Source organism: Balearica regulorum, chromosome 7, assembly GCF_011004875.1.
Source record: "Balearica regulorum gibbericeps isolate bBalReg1 chromosome 7, bBalReg1.pri, whole genome shotgun sequence".
In the NCBI taxonomy this organism is placed as follows: Eukaryota; Metazoa; Chordata; class Aves; order Gruiformes; family Gruidae; genus Balearica; species Balearica regulorum.
The window spans coordinates 21,093,405-21,109,734 of NC_046190.1; the positions used below are offsets into that span (position 1 = coordinate 21,093,405).

Consider the following 16,330-nt stretch of genomic DNA (forward strand, 5'->3'; position numbering starts at 1 on the left):
CATCCCGGTCACCCCCCGCCTCCCCGAGTAGTGCCCAAATGCCTCGGTCACAGGCAGAGCTCCAGCGGGAGAGATGCAGAACAGGCACGGGGTGGTGAGATTTGCTCCCCTTTAAACAACACAGGCTTTCCCTCCCAGCTGTTTTAAAGTCTATAATGAAGGGGTGTATTTGCTGACAGCTGCCCCCTTCGTGACTCTGGTTTAGGGACTCTCACCCTGCAGCCCCTTAGCTCTGGTATGGCTAAGAGGCTCTGCAGAAATGCTTTCCTCTGACCAGATCTGTGTGATGAGGTTTTAGTGAAAATATAAGCCATTCCTCCCCATGTTTGGTGTATTATTTTGGAAAGGCCAAATGGGAGTTAGTAACTGCCCTAGCAGGGAGCATGAATAACTTATGCAGTTGTACCCATGACATTTGCATTTCCTGAGGCTGGACAGGCAGCAAGTGAGAAGTAATCCCAGCTTTGAGAGACTTAACATCTGATAAGAACAGCCTAAAGAAAGTTCAGTTCTTCAAAGATATTTTAGTCCAGAGTTGTCTGATTTTACTGAAACTTTTGTGCTTATATCATCTTGGAGCTCCTGTTTTTGTTACTATCAGGTTATTCAGGTCAGAGGTTGGCTTTTCTTGTTGCCCTGTGCTTAGCACAGTGGGTTAGGATTAGAGCTGTTTCAGTGTGATGGTGGTGCCAATTTATTAATAACAGCTTGGGCGATGTAAAGTGAGTTGCCAGTAGGCTCACAGGAGATCAGTAGTAAAGCTGGGAAGGAGGAACAACTGAGGGAAGCTGATTTTATCACCATAATTGCTGGGAAACAAAACAATTGTAAAACATCAATAAAGATTTAATTACATATTGATTGCTGCTAAAATGTTCCCTGGGTGAAACAGGCTCTTTAATAAAGCGGAATCAATTCCTAAGCTGTTCTAACCAGTCTTTTCCAAATGCAAATATTGATTTAGGGCCTTTCTATTCATTCGCAGCTTAATTAACATGATTTTATTGCATAAAAATCAAGATAAAAGCTCAGTAAGGAAAAGGTAACAGGGGCAATGTAAAAAATGCCCAGGACCGGTGCAGGCCTTCTGCTGCGTATGTGCCAGCCTTTTTCCACCTCCTGTGCTGCAGGAAGACCTGTGTGTAGGGCGTCTCCAGGGACTGCACTAATGCCACCTTGCTTGTCCCTCCCTAGGTGGTTACTCTGTGTCTCCAGATGCAGCGCACAGTGCAGGAGCTGTGCTAACCAGCAGCGTGGTGAGGTGTAGGAACTTTAGCTCTCTGCTCAACTCACACCCAGGTGTACATAGGAATAGTTGACTCCAACTACTAGCTCTGTTCCTGACACCTAGGGAAACTAACAAAAATCTATTCCAGATATGATGCCAGTGCACATAAATCATGTTTAAGCCCTGAAGACTCCTATTCCAGAGAAAGCTGACTTCATATAGTGTTGCTTAATTCTCCCAGCATCCCAGTGCAGATGTGGCCTGAAACCCAGAAGGCTGAACAGAGGATCCCCAGGCAGTAGCCAGGCACAGGCAAGCAAAGGCTCTGCTTAAGAGCTATCTCATCACTGTGACTTCTGGAAAAGAGAAGAAAAGATTGGATGGTCTGGCTTCACTTACATTTCTATTTTGTAACAGTTTGGAGTAATTTTTGGATAAAGTATATTTAAGTGTTCAAAGTGAGGTTAAAAAAAAAAAACATTGTTCCTGTCAGGAAGCGGAAGAAAACAGCAAATATCTTAGTTGGGTGAAGTGGAAGATCTCTTTCCCATCTCCTCATGCTTAGGGATGTTTTTTTAAGGGGGAGGAAATAATCTGAGAAGGATATTCAATCTTCGTGGTTCCCTATGGTTTCCCCAGCAGTGCTCAGAGGCACCCCCGGGGTGGTGCAGGCTGTTGGGCTGGGGTGGGGCAAGGAAAGAGCCTTGCCAGAGGCACCAGAGCTGGCGCTGGGGCTTCTGTGAGGCAGCCCAGACAGCACTTCTCTTCAGAGCAGAGGGTGGGTGTGCTGGTTTTGGCTGGGACAGAGTTAATTTTCTTCATTGTAACCAGTATGGAGCTCTCTTTTGGATTTGGGCTGAAAATAGTGTTGACAATGCAGAGATGTTTTTGTTACTGCTGAGCAGTGCTTACACAGACTCAAGGCCTTTTCTGCAATCCATCGGCAAGTAGCTGGGGGTGCACAAGGAGCTGGGAGGGGACACAGCCGGGACAGCTGACCCCAACTGACCAAAGGGATATTCCATACCATATGCCATCATGCTCAGTATATAGTTGGGGAAGATGGATGGGAGGTGGGATCGCTGCTCAGAAACAGACGGGGCATCAGGCTTGTTTGGGTTTTTTGTTTTTTCTCCGCAGGTAGTGACCAATCGGATTTGTGCATCACTTCTGTTACACATATGTAATTATTATTATTATTCTCTTCCTTTATTATCCTATTAAACTGTCTTTATCTCAACGTGTGAGTTTGAATTTTTTTTTTTTTCCTCCATTCTCCTCCCCATTCCACTGGCAGGGAGGAGTGAGCGAGCAGCTGCATGGTGCTTAGTTACCAGCTGGGGTTAAACCTCAACAGTCCTTTTTGGTGCCCAATGTGGGGCACAAAGGGTTGAGATAACAGATCTGACCAGAGCATGTTAAAACAAATTCATTGTAAGCGTTCATTATATTAGTTTAATAGTTGCTCATCACAATGTTGTATTATTTGTTCGTATGGTTGTGTGAAGTAATTCCTTACTCACATTGTGTATTCCCTATGGTGCTGTTTATCATCTCTGGGAGCTGGATGACTTTTTTCCTTTTGCTGCACTGTGTACTACCCGGTTATGATAAGATAACATTATTGGCCATGAGAATGATTTGGTATGTGTATTCAGCATTGCTGTCATTTCCATACCTCGGGCGCTGTCTCCTGGGAATTATTCATAATAGTGCACTCTACCTTTTTTCCCCAGAGAACCAATCTATGGGGGAGACAGAGAGGAATACTTTCACCTTCACTTTCCCTTTCTCCTTCAGGCTTGCTACCACATCTCTTGAGAATTTTGAATATCCTTGTTCCTATTGCTAGATCTCTTGAATGTGGTTCAGGTCTTGTTTAGGGTTAAACAACTAATTAAGAATACCACTCAGAGATCTGCTCTGAGACTGGATAGTTACGAGTGGGATAGTATGGGTAAGTACCTAGAACAGTGGGCATCTCCAGTGTTTTGGAACTTCACCCCTGAACAAGTGCAGAATCCTGTAAAACTAGTAAAATATTTGGAAAAAGTATGCTGGCAATTCCAGAGAGACATAAATCACTGCAATGTGCTGGGGGGCCTGGCCCCTGCCTATCAAGCCCGGTTCAACACTATTCAGTGCTCTCAAGGGAAAGAGAAGGTCTCTGGATCTGATGACAATTTCTGAATGGACACTGCTGATTATTTTTTATTAAATTGATAAATTAATGGTAAATTAGTGTTGATTTATTAATGTAACGTGCTGCACTGAGGAAATACTGCCTGCCACAGGCATCCAGATGGGATAATGGAGTCTCCTAGTGTTGTGGCTTATTGCCTGGCTTTCTTGAAGGAGCCTGTTTTGCTGGCAAGGTGGCCATCTGATGATGAAGTTGTAGACCTTCCTTGGGACCTATTGGATGGTATCTCCCTTGCAGGGAAGATAGTACCAAACTGTAAGATGATAAGATGGGACTGTGCCAAAGACAACAAGCTTTCCTTCAACTTCTGCTCTGAACCTGAATGCCCGAGCTGACTCCAAAGACTCTTCTTTCGTGGTTGGAGTCGACAAGTGCCGCACATCCCTGTGTCTGGGATACCGCAGCAGCACAGAAATGTTTTGTTTGACACAGTGCAATGACCTCTTCTCCTCAGACCACATATAACCAAGAAGGTCACTCTAATTCTCCATCATTCCCATTGCTGCAAACAATACTGGCCTTGTAAGTATTTGCTGTTCAGGCTTCTGGTGTGTTGTGGTTTAGCCCCAGCCAGCAACTAAGTACCATGTGGCCACTTGCTCAATCTTTCCCCCATATGCCGTGGGACAGGGAGGACAATCAGAAGAAAAAGGTAAAACTTGTGGGTTGGCATAAGGGCAATTTATTAGCACAGCAAAGGAGGATGAAAATAACAACAATAGTAATAAAAGAATATACAAAGCAGGTGAGACACAATGCAATTTGCTCACTGCCTGGAATCCAATGCTCAGCCCATGCCCAAGCAGTAATTCCTCCTTCCCTGCCAGCTCCCCCGCTTATATACTGAGCATGATGTCGTATGGTATGAAATATCTCTTTGGCTAGTTTGGGTCAGCTATCCTGGCTGTGTCCCCTCACAGCTTCTTGTGAAAAATTTATTCTATCCCAGCTGACAACCAGGACATGGTCTCATTCATTTGAACCCAAAGGGCTCACCCCTGAGGTTTCAAGAAGTTATAAGTAGAGAATTTGTTGTTTACTAAAAACCTTATGTTAGATTGCAGGAAAAAAACGTACTTTAGGTATTATATCTGACTGTCCTCCCAGAAGATGATAGAAACAGTCAGCCCTGGGGACCTGGGCTCCTGTCTGGAGGAAAGTATGATTTGTTCAAGCTGTGCTTCTGTTTTCCCAATATGCTTTCCTGTTCCAAATCTCAATTAGCCATGGTGCGTCAGCATCATGCCTTGGACTGATTATGTCTGTTGGAGGCTTAGGACTGACATTTCTGACCAAAAGTTGTATGCCTGACACTTAAGAGTGTCATTGGTATGGGAGTTCAAAGCTCCCAGTGACTTTATCCGTAATACTTAGTATTTCTTTGAAACATGCATAAGGTGATATGTTTCTATGACACATAAATTGTATGGATACATCCAAGTGGTTTTATAGTCCTAAGAAACCTTTTCTGCATTACTAGCTAGATAAAGGTAAATATTACAAAAGAAACACACATGTCCATAGATTCTGTATATGCAGGGATCTAACATTTGGAGAAATAAATAGCTCTGGACCACACAGAGGAACTGGTACTGTTCTCGCTGTGGTAATGAAGAACAGGATATGTTGTAGGCACAATATTATTAATAAATAGTGAGCAATGCAATACAAATCTGTAATTCAATTTAGGATTTCAGCTGAAATTGCTCTTTGGAGTTATAGATGACAGTGAGCTCTGAAATTGAGTTACAGTCCAAGCAGGATCTGAGTCATGTGTAGCAATGTTCTAGGGAAGCATAGAATCACAGTCAGCACTGGGCAAAATGTTATTGACAGTAGTATATTCACTGAAAAATGGCATTTGGTGGACAGAAATGAAATTTAATTGAGCTTATAAATGGATGTCGGGCAGAAAAATAAGGGGAAAATGAAAGTCAACATTTCCATGTATTGATTTTAAAATGACAACTTTATTTTTAAAATTGTTTCAAGTTGAAAAACAATTACTAAAAGGTTTCATTAATCTGAAGCTGATACATGACATTTTGGAGGGGAGAAAGTGAATATTTCAGTTTGCCGCAGAATTTTCTTGTACTTTCCAAAATATCACCTTAATTTCTATTTTAGTTTGAGCCAAAGAACCACAGTTTCCCCTTCAATTCCTTGGTTTAGCCACTGAGCTGAAAGATCCCTTGTTATTTTAGCCATAATAAAGGTTGATGTTTTCAAAAGGGAGGGGAAAGTCATTGCTTAAACGTCGCTAGCAATCTTCTCCAACAGAAGAGATCAGTGTTGTGGGGGATAAGTTCTGAGTTTTAAACGTATCCCAGTAGGTCTAGACAAGATGAAATAGGAAGAATATAGCAATGTCAACTTCTAGCCTGGTCAGAACTTCCTGTTCAAAGCTTATGAAGCATCTCAGAATTGCCCAACAGCTTTGCTACCTTCCTGTGTTAGTCAACCTTTCCTTTCCAGTTTCCAGGGTTTCACCTGAACCTTACTTCATTACTTTGCCAGGAAGCAACTATGACACATGAATATGAAATATTTTTGTAAGAAATACTAAATCATGGTCAACTTTCTAATTTGCAGCAGAAAAGTAGCAAAAGGAAGGTGCAGAAACTTATTCACATTCTGTGCTGAACAATTCCAAACACAGGTTATTGTTCAGAAGTTTGTTAGCTATTTAGAATTTTTTTTCCGCTAATCTAAAATACTGGAATATTCATTCAATACTCTGGCATCCTAGACTCAAAAAAAAAAAAAAAGCCTTAATAAACAGAGCTACTGCTTTCCCCAAGATCATATCAATCATTCACATTAATTCAAGAAATTATTGCTTAAATACGACAGGATCTCATGGTTATCCCCATGCTGTTGCCATCTCAGCTTTAGCTCTCTCCTTGCAGACAAGGCAGAAAAAGATCTTGGAGTCCATGCCACACACATGGTGTATTAAAGGCTGAATCTAGGGCTGAAATGAAAAATGTCCTGCAGTCTTTGAAAATCATTATATAAATGAGAAGGCTCCAGGGAGACCTTATTGCAGCCTTTCAGTACTTAAAGGGGACTTGCAGGAAAGATGGGGACAAGCTCTTCAGCAGGGCCTGTTGTGATAGGACAAGGGGTAATGGTTTTCAACTAAAAGAGCGTAGATTTAGACTAGATATAAAGAAGAAATTGTTTACAATAAGGGTGGTAAAATGCTGTAACAGGTTGCCCAGAGAGGTGGTAGATGTCCCATCCCTGGAAACATTCAAGGTCAGGCTGGATGGGGCTCTGAGCAACCTGGTCTAGTTGAAGGTGTCCCTGCTCGTTGTAGGGGACATTGGACTAGATGGCCTTTAAAGGTCCTCTCCAACCCAAACTTTTCTATGATTCTATGATAAATCCACTTGTTCCTCACTGCTTGTCATGCTTCTGGGGCTGAAAGAAAATCCCTGGACAAGGCAGTTTTCTGCTCTGCAGACATGATAGCTCTGGATTTCTAAGCAGAGCTGTGTTACCATGAATAATGTGCTAACTCTAAAAGTTAGATAGAGATAGATTGTTACTTCCTACGACTGTCTGTAATGAGGCTAAATTGATTAATTTCAGGAAAGTGTTCAGATTCCATGATATAAGCTGTTAAATAAATAGGATTTTCAAGCAGTAAAGCACAAGATTGATTTCTTATGAAGCACCAGATATTGTCAACATTTAAGGAACTGGTGACCCAATATGATGCACCACACTAAGCCTATAGGTCCTTCCTCTTCCTCTTTTGTCTAGATCATCCTGTAAGAAATCCACAGCCATGCTAATTATCTCTTTTCCTGTCAAGTATCCTGGAAAGGCTGGTCAGACAACCTAGGATACTGAAAACCAGGCTAAATTCAAAGAAGAGCTTGACAAGATCATCTGTCTTCAAATAGATAATTTGTCTAACAGCTGATTCCCAAGTAAAATGGTACCAGGCAAAAAGCTGGAAGAACTGTTGGTTTGTTTTTTGGTGGAAGACAGGGAGATAAGTTTCTTCTTAAACTAGCCAAGTACCCAGTAGGCTTTACTACTTTTTTCTGGTTTCCTAGTGAACTTTTCACATGGTTCTAATGATAGGTCATAACCACTTTGTTAAATGTTTCAGTGACAGTAAACAGCAAAAATAATTGTCTAGAATACATTGTGCCTTAAAGTGCTCTTACTGGTTTAGGAGAATTGTGGTTAAAAACTGTGGCATTTGGATGACCTTCCTTTTGCTGTTCTTCCAGCTAATACTAATACTCAATTCTAGTATAAATAAAGGCAAACATTAGTGATAATAAACTTTCAAACTCGGTCACTGACTTGTTTATAGTTAGGTTGGTACTTGGGGGATCCAGTGCAATTTAAAAGGCAATAAATTGAAACAAACTCACTCCATTTTGGAGGCTGTTTATGAATTCTTTTAATTTGGTGTCATATTTATTTGGGGAGAATTAGATTATCCTATTCATTAGATGCAGTGGCTGGTGATGAATGGAACAACATTCCACATCAATGGCATTAATTGAATCCTCGCAAGCACAGATAATACCCCTGCAGGAAACAGGAGAAGATGGAAAAGTTCTCCAAAGTAGGTCTGCAAATGCTGCAGTGAAGAGGGAGCTCTACTGGATAGGCAGGATTGTTGGCAGTAGCTGAATGCTTTTCATTTTTTTGTGAGACTACTTAAAGAGTAGTTATGATCTCTGGACATACAATTAAGATCAGATCCCCGTGATGCTAGGCATTGCACAAGTGCACGTTAAGGGGAAGCTACTGCTCCGAGTCTGGGTTTAAATAGAAAAATCACATAATGTATGGGACAGGTGGTATATCTAGTCAAGGGGAAAATAGGTGGTTTAGGATATGGTTTAATGATACAGGTTAGCTACCTGCTGCCCTAGCAGACCGGATGTACTTCCTTTACTCTGGCACTTGCCTGTCTTGGTGATGAGCTGGTTCTGGCGACAACTCAGCAGAGAATTTATCTCAATGTTTGTAACCTGAGGCTGCAAATTTGTTTCGAGAGGTTTCCTGAACCAACTGAACAGCTCACTGATGGTGAAAGCAAGCTGTTCTGATCCCCCTTCCCTGCTCCCAACCGTGTACCGTTGCCTGGCCCTGCTCCCAGGCCTTGTCTGATCACACATCAGCTCTAACAGCAAAAAAACTAGATTAGCACTTCTTTGCCTGGGAAGGGAATTGCATCAGCTTAGCCTGAGATCATAGCCAAGGCAAGGGAGAAATCCCCTTTGGCAGGCAGGGAGCTCTTATTTCAGCTCAGTGATAACAAACCTGCCTCCTTCCTTTCCTGCTGGCTCAGACCCCTGCCGTGGTCAGATCGTCAAACTGCTGGTACCACAATAGGGACAAAAAGGAGGGTAGGGCCATGCCAGTCAGCCCACTGGATTGCCTTCCTTGGGTTTTGACATTGTACCCATGTACATTTGCTTTTACAAATGGGACGCCGGCTCAGCAGGCACAGAAAACCTTTTCAACATGTCTTGTCCAGGGTCATCCATGGTATCTGAAGCAGAACCAGATAGAGAGTACAGGTCTCCTGAGCTGCAGACTAGTGCCATAACTAAATCCTTTGCCTCAGGGGAAATTTAGTTATTTCAAGAGGGAAGACATAATCAAAAAGACCAGAGACCTTCCAGCAAAACTGATTTAAACGTGGGGTTTGTAACAAGACCCAGATAATTTTCTCCTAGCTCATCAATAATACATGCTTGTGTCTGTTGAGGATTTCTCGGAAATGTGTCATTCTTCCAGGGAGTGTGTCCTATTGATAGAGCCATAAGCCATTGCCAATTAATCAGGGCATAATGCAGTGTTCAAAAATGAGCATGAGCTTTTCATGCCAGTCCTCTTTGAATCATGCCTCCGGTACAATTCATGCCAGTCCTCTTTCTGATGAGAAGCTGTTTGTTATGAGCAAATTACTTTATTGTCAGTGAAAGGTGAAAACCACCCTGAGGCATTGATGGGCTTAGGTGCAAAGAGGGTAGGAACCCAAGCTTCATTAAATTTTGAGTTTCGTGGTTGCTTCCTATGGAAGAGACTCTACTGTTGCACATCCCAATGGCACAACGCAGTGAGCAGAGGCAAAGTGGGTTGAAGCAACTGTGCCCTGGATGTGTGGGACCCCTCGAGATCCTTGATGTGACCTATGAAGTTCCTGTATTCCTGATGGATCCTTTCCGGCACTTTTGTGCTTCCACTCTGCAGGCAAGGGCAGGTGTCCTCAGCAGTGTGTGCACCAGGACAGTTCTCCTGGAGGAATTCAGGGGCAGTAGTTGGAGGAATTTTTTCTGAATTTTTGGACACATGCCCCAAAACCCTCCTGCTGGGTAAATGAGAGGGGCAGGGCACCATATGTCAGGAATGATGATTACTCACACAAAAAGGAGGTGCCAGAACTGGCCACTGGGAACGCTGATGACTCTGAGCTCTGCCATCGGATGTCCTCTGCCAGGGGCAGGAGGGCTGGAAGGCAGTAAGTAGCACTGTCCCCATTTTGCTGAGGCAGAAACAGAGTTGAGTGACCAGTTCAGGGTCAGCAGTGGAGCAGGGATTAGGATGCAGTTCATCAGAGCCCCAGGCAAATGACCCACCTGGGGACTCCACTTCTCTCTGCTTGTGCTGGGCTATTTTTCTTTCTGACCTGCACTCTCAGTATTGCAGTCCTGAGAAAGTGCTGTCAGCCAAGGTCTCAAAGAGGTTAAAGCAGTAATAGCCACAGAGGGAGCAACATGGGCATCTATAAAACTAACCATTTCAGAGCACTAATTTCATCAGCAAGCTAATTGCAAATATTGTATCTAAGAACATTTCCAGCCATCTGCAGGAAGGGAATGTCGCAGTGCTTGAAAGGCATCATGTATTTATGATTGTGTCTTGCTGACAAATAAATCTGGCACAGTGAGTTTTGGATGTCATGATGATAATCATGCAGAACAAACATCTCTTGCTGTTACATGGAGGTATTTACCACCACCTTTACTGTGGTATCTGAATCATAGAATCATAGAATGGTTTGGGTTGGAAGGGATCTTAAAGATTATCTAATTCCACACCCCACCCCACCCCCCCGCCATGGGCAGGGACACCCTCCACTAGACCAGGTTGCCCAAAGCCCCATCCAACCTGGCCTTGAACACTTCCAGGGATGGGGCCTCCACAACTTCTCTGGGCAATCTGTTCCGGTGCTTCACCACCCTCATCATAAAAAATTTCTTCCTTATATCTAACATAAAAGTACTTCCTTGTGTGTGTAAAGTCCTGTTACATTTCACCTCTGTTTTAGAGTATAGAACTGAGTGAATATGGGGACTGTTGCTACTCCCTACAGCGGGGCTTGGCTGTGCCTGTTGTCACACAGGAAACCTGTGATGCTGCAAGGAACAAAATCATGTCTTCCTGGGTCCAAGGCTCGCACTCTGCCAACTGCATGTCCCTCTTTTATTGTGGATCCAGGTAAATATTTGCAGTCTCTAAACAACTTTCATCAGAATCAGTCCTAAGGTGACATGAGCGCCAAAGGGACCAAGAAAAGGCAGGTCTGTGTCCCATTCCCAGAGTAAGAACAGCAGCAATGTCAGGAAGGTGGAAGTTTGTGCTTTCACTGTCCCTGTGCTCTCTGTATTCTGGGTAAATTGAAATCCTCACTTCCTAGAACTGGAGGATTTGACAGACACCAAGTCTGCTGGAAGGTAGGTAAGTAATTTTTATAAAACATACAGGGCAGGATTCACCATGTGGTACATCCTTGGGTTTTGATGCTCCCTGAATCAAGCAACAGAATTTGAGCTCTAAAGGAACCTTCCACCCCTTTGGATGGAGCTGTGGCACGATTTGCTTTTCTGCCTACTTGGAACCAGTTCTTGAGGCTTGCTGCTCCCTGGGAACCAAGTTTTGATGTTTGGTCTGTCTCACATAACTCTCAAATCATCTGTGTTTGTAACCAACCCTTTTCAAGGTCTTTTGTATAATGTATAAATAAAATTAGTTATGTTTACCTTTTTCCTCTTGTGCAAAGGTGACCTGTAAGGACCTGACATGTGAAGCTACCTGATGAGGTGGCAGTGTAACAAATAACATGCAAGACCTCCCTCCCACACACCAGGTAGCTGTGTGGTTAAATAGCTGTATGTCTGCATATAGTCTGCAGGTTTTGTGAGCTGCCAGGCAAGGAACTGAGAGTTTAAAACCACCACAGATCCTACTTTGCAAGATCCAGTAGCCTTTTAAAGAGAAGCCAAAATTATTTTTAAAAATACTTGTTTGAGAGTTGGTTTAATGAGGGAAGTTGTCCCACTAATCAATGTTATAACACTTGTTATGACACTTCCCTCACCTGATGATCAGTGAAGACATTATATTCTGAAGTCTCAAAAGTTTGTGCTGAGACGGACATGCTACCAAGCACAACATTTCTTTCTTGAGGGTAGGGTGAAGTTATTACATTCAGGCTTAAGGCTAAATAATCCCAGGGGTCAAGACATTCAGACTGAATGCAACAACTAGCTCTTAAAGTATCTCCCATTTTCCTCTAGAATAAGCCATTTGAAAAAACACACTCTTGTTTCTTGTTAATTTTAGCATGTGGCCATCAATGAGACCTTGATGTTGTCTGCAAAGGAAATTGAAACCTTACCCCAGAAATAGCTCATTTTATTAACATTTATTAACATCCCAGCTTGTCTGGGATCCAATCCTGGTCTGGACAGATTCAACACTAGGGCTGAGCACCATGGATTTTTTTGAAGTTCTCTAGGATTTCCGGGGTCCAGTTTACATCTTCTCAAGATCATGACCTATGGTCAGAGCAGAGAGCTACACAAAACTTTCTTTTCCCATTGACTTTAATAAGAGGTGTGGAGGCTAAGCACCTCTAATAATAAATAAATGTATGTGTATAAAGTGCTTGTCATAGTAAATAGAAGTAAATGATGAATCACAGCAGTGTGAAGGGACCCTCCAGAAGGATCTGCCAGTGCAAGCCCTTGCAGGTCACTACCTGGGTTCTGCTTTTCCTATAGATTGTGTTATATGTCTGCCCTATAAACATATGCAACACAAGATTTTTACTTCTAAAGGCCTAAATTATTTGCATGTGAATACTGGACACAGTCCTAAGAGTGGTTTCCCACTCTGCAGTCTTGACTGTGCTCTGAGAGCTCAGCTTCTCTTGTTTGTGGTTCCCGTGTGTTATTGTTTAGGGCAGAGGCTGGATGGTTATGCAGTATGAAGTCTGCATCTACTTCTGCTCTGACACAGCCCAGGCTATGTGATCAGAAGATGTTGGTGTTGTCTGGGTACACTAGATGATTTTTTTTTTTAAATCAATATATTGATTAAGGGTGTCGTAGAGTCTCATTTGTGAGATTGGTAATACTTGTAACATACATACTGTGACTAGTTCATAAACCCCGTATGTCTGTCACTCCTCCTGTCAGAGATGATCCACAGAGATGACATGGGTTGAAGACAGTTCGACTAAAGCAGCACCCGGTCTCACTCAGTCTGCATCAGCAGAAGCACAGAACCATGAGCACAAACCTGGCTTTGCCACCTGTAGCACTCTTAGCACCAGGCCTTCCAAAATCTGAACCCAGGTCACTGGAAAACAAATAGGAAGCTCAGTTCATGCTGTCTGAGGTTTCAGTTCAGAAGTAAAGCTTCTTCTAGTCTTTCATGCCTCTTCCCAAGACGACTGCTATAATAATAATATTTTTGTCACAGTACATGGAAGAATGGGGCCCCATTGTCCAAAGGTTTGTAAGGCAGACAGGAAAATTCACCTCAAATTTTGAAGCTCTTACAAGGTAACAGAGGGTCTGTTGAAGAAAACAGGGCCTGCACAGTATCTTTTGTAATACAATAATGGAAACATTAGCCTTTGTCCATCCTACAAGAGTGGTACTATTAGGAGCAAACAAACTTTGATCTTTAGACTGTGAGATAAAATATTGTTTGGGGAAAAAAACAGCAGGTTCACATGAATAATGGACAGCACTATGCAGGTTACTTCTAAATTATGGGGTTCCTTTGAAAACAAAGTCCTGATTTAAGGACAAATTTCTCAGCAGTCATGGAATTACTTAGGAATGGAAATCTGAGCAGATCTCAACTTGATGGAACAAAAATAATTTGTAACACATATGCACTGATGTATAGGTAGAAAAAATAAAGTTCATGCCTGAGCTCCCAATCCAGCATGTCTCAGTGAAAAAAGGATTAAATGACCAGCTAACTAGTATACTTCAGGATGGTTCAAAATTGGCTAGGGCTGGATGGAGACTGAGCTTTGGCCCAGCTCCCCCCATGATAATAACTTTGTAGAGTTGCAGAAGCCATCCACTCACACAAGTGAAGCTTGTTTCACTGACTCCGATGGTGCTCTGCTGCTGAAAATCTGGTTTAAATTCAACCAGATGTTAATTCCCAAAGGCTGGGTAAGTCCTGACTGCCTGGAAATAGGCTTTTTAAAATAAAACAGTCTTCCAGCCTCCCCTACTGGGGTAGCTGCCACTTCATCTCTCACAACCTTTGCCCCACTTTCAAGATTGCTGTGAGGCTTTATTAATGCTTGCAAAAAATTGCCCAGTGTTTTGCAGAAAGTGGATTTTTAAGTATGATATACTTTTACTATCTTTAATGCTGAAAAAAAAAATAAAATCATAAAATCAGGAAGCACATTGACTGCAGTTTATTTGGAACACCTGGGTATAAAATCATCACCTGAGTCATCAGGGTATGGAAAGGTGAGAAACTCAAGCTTCATGTCATTCCAGTCTAAGATAATTGATTGAGGGTTAATTGCTAGGGAGGGGCCCAAAAGAGTTGCCCTTCATTTATGCTATTTAAGGGGCTGGACATGGGCCTTTCAGGTAAGTTGTTGGGGAAGGTGAGTCTGAAAAGGGGTGGGAAGCTGTAGTACCTTTTACTATGGCAGCCTAGTGCATTTCTTCAGAATAATTATTGTTGGAGATCTAATTAAATTCTCTCTACTGTTTTGTGGTGGTGCTGTGTTCTTGGTTTGGTTTTTTTGTTTGTTTGGGGCTTTTTTTTAAGGTATCTTATTCTGAGACAATTGTTACTTATAGAAATAATCATTTGGTGATCTGAAAGCTTCAATGTATGTTTCTAACAAAAAAAAAAAAAAAGAAAAAATCCTGCTTTTACCTGAAGGGAACAGGGAGTGATTGTTGTGCTGCTGTGAACTGCCAAAAGATTTATGCTAGTTCCTTAAAAAGGAGAGTAGCCTAAGCTGATGCCATCTTGGGGAGGCTTGCCCACAGATAGTTCCTTTAATTTTTTCCTCTATGCATCACAGAAAGATGTATCAAGGCATGGAGTAGTTAATGACTTGGCAGCCTGGGATAAAGGAAGGAGACTTCAAGCAAGGTTGGTATTGAGACTGCAGTGGTCAGTCTGATATCACAACTACCTGCCAGCAGAGCACAGGACTGTTAAAGCTGGTCCAAAGTTATCATCTGCTACAGCACCAGGTAAGCTTGTTCACTGGCTAACCAGGTTTTGTTCTTAAAGATAGTGTGATTAGGAGGTGCATCAGTAAAAGCTTTCCAGTTTCAAGCTCTGCATTACCTTGTTTTCATGAAAACATTGCTCATCTACCTGAACTGCCTTTTCTTTCTCTCTGATTTAATTTGCTTGATGCAGGTTCAAATGGCAGTTGTAGCCCAAACAGAAAAGCTCTTTTAGTTGGTTTTGGTATATAGTTGGCTGTTTTTTCTGATTCTAGTAATCTTACTTTGCAGCTCGTCCTTGTTTCTGTAGATCTATCCTCAGAGCAGGGCTCTGTATTCTGCATGTGGTCCTTGAACAATGACACTTTGTCAGGCATTGCAACTATGTTGCTCTACACGTCCTCAGATTGCATTTGCAGTTCTCATAGCTGTCTGATGTTACAAGCTCATTGTAATGCTGGAAGGATGGCATCATCATCTAGCAGCACCAGCAACCATTGCTTTCTTCAAAGGCCACTACAGTATTTTATAATGGTACCTTGGAAGATGGACTCAGGCATCTACCTTGTTGTGGTGAGCAGTACCTCAATGCACCTTGTGCACCGGCATTATAAATATTCCTGAGTCTGTGCAGGGATCAGACTCAGCTCCTCAGGACTGTGGTGCATAGCTTAGACTCTACATCCACACGATATTGAACTAATACTGAATAAACAGATATTGCAATATCTCTAGAGCACTTAAGTGCTCAGAAATGAAAATGGTAGGAAAATTTGTAGAGAGTTGTTATCATTATTCCAGGGAGTATATATTTGTGGTGGACACTACCAATTTTTCTGTTCAATGATAATTTACATATTTAAGCAGCCATGAGCTAGTATTCACTTAGTTCTTATCAGTTGACACTTCTGAGCATTTGAGTTTCATGTTGACTCCTTGTTTCTGCTCTCTTGCTGCTAAGAGACAAAAAAGTAATTTTAATAACTAAATATGCTTGTTCAGATTTGTTTATCCAGCTCTCATTACCTACTGAGAGTTACTTAATATCTTCTCTACAGTGTTGTGTAGGACAAACTGAAAAATGAGGCTGTCATACTCCACTGTGATCCAGAGAGGAACTGAGCCAGCTGAATACAATTATGCAAGCTGGAACATGAACAGTATCCAAAACACACAGTAGGAATTCCCTCTGGCACAGTAGCACTCAAAAAAACCATACTATACATTTGCAATAACTACAGAGGGTCAGGACCTAGCTTTAAAACTCATTGGAGAAAATGGACTTGCTGGTTTATTCTCACTGGTAGTTCTACCAGACTTTACCCAGCTTCTTGTGTGGCACTCTCCTCAGTATTGTGAGCTGAGAAGTGCCTGGTGTCAATATAGGAATGTAATATTTTT

At 42.2% G+C, this 16,330-nt stretch overlaps 1 protein-coding gene across 2 annotated transcripts in view; it reads left to right on the plus strand.

The window, feature by feature from the left end:
- Nucleotides 1–16,330, plus strand: part of ELOB (elongin B) — a 47,410-nt gene that overhangs the window by 919 nt on the left and 30,161 nt on the right. The window contains exon 1 of one of the 2 annotated variants that reach the window (XM_075758367.1): nt 14,613–14,950. The exons of the other annotated variant lie outside the window; for it this stretch is intronic. The gene's annotated coding sequence lies outside the window, so the exon portion shown is untranslated. Of the gene's footprint in view, nt 1–14,612; nt 14,951–16,330 lie in introns of those variants that run through there. 2 annotated transcript variants of the gene reach the window in all.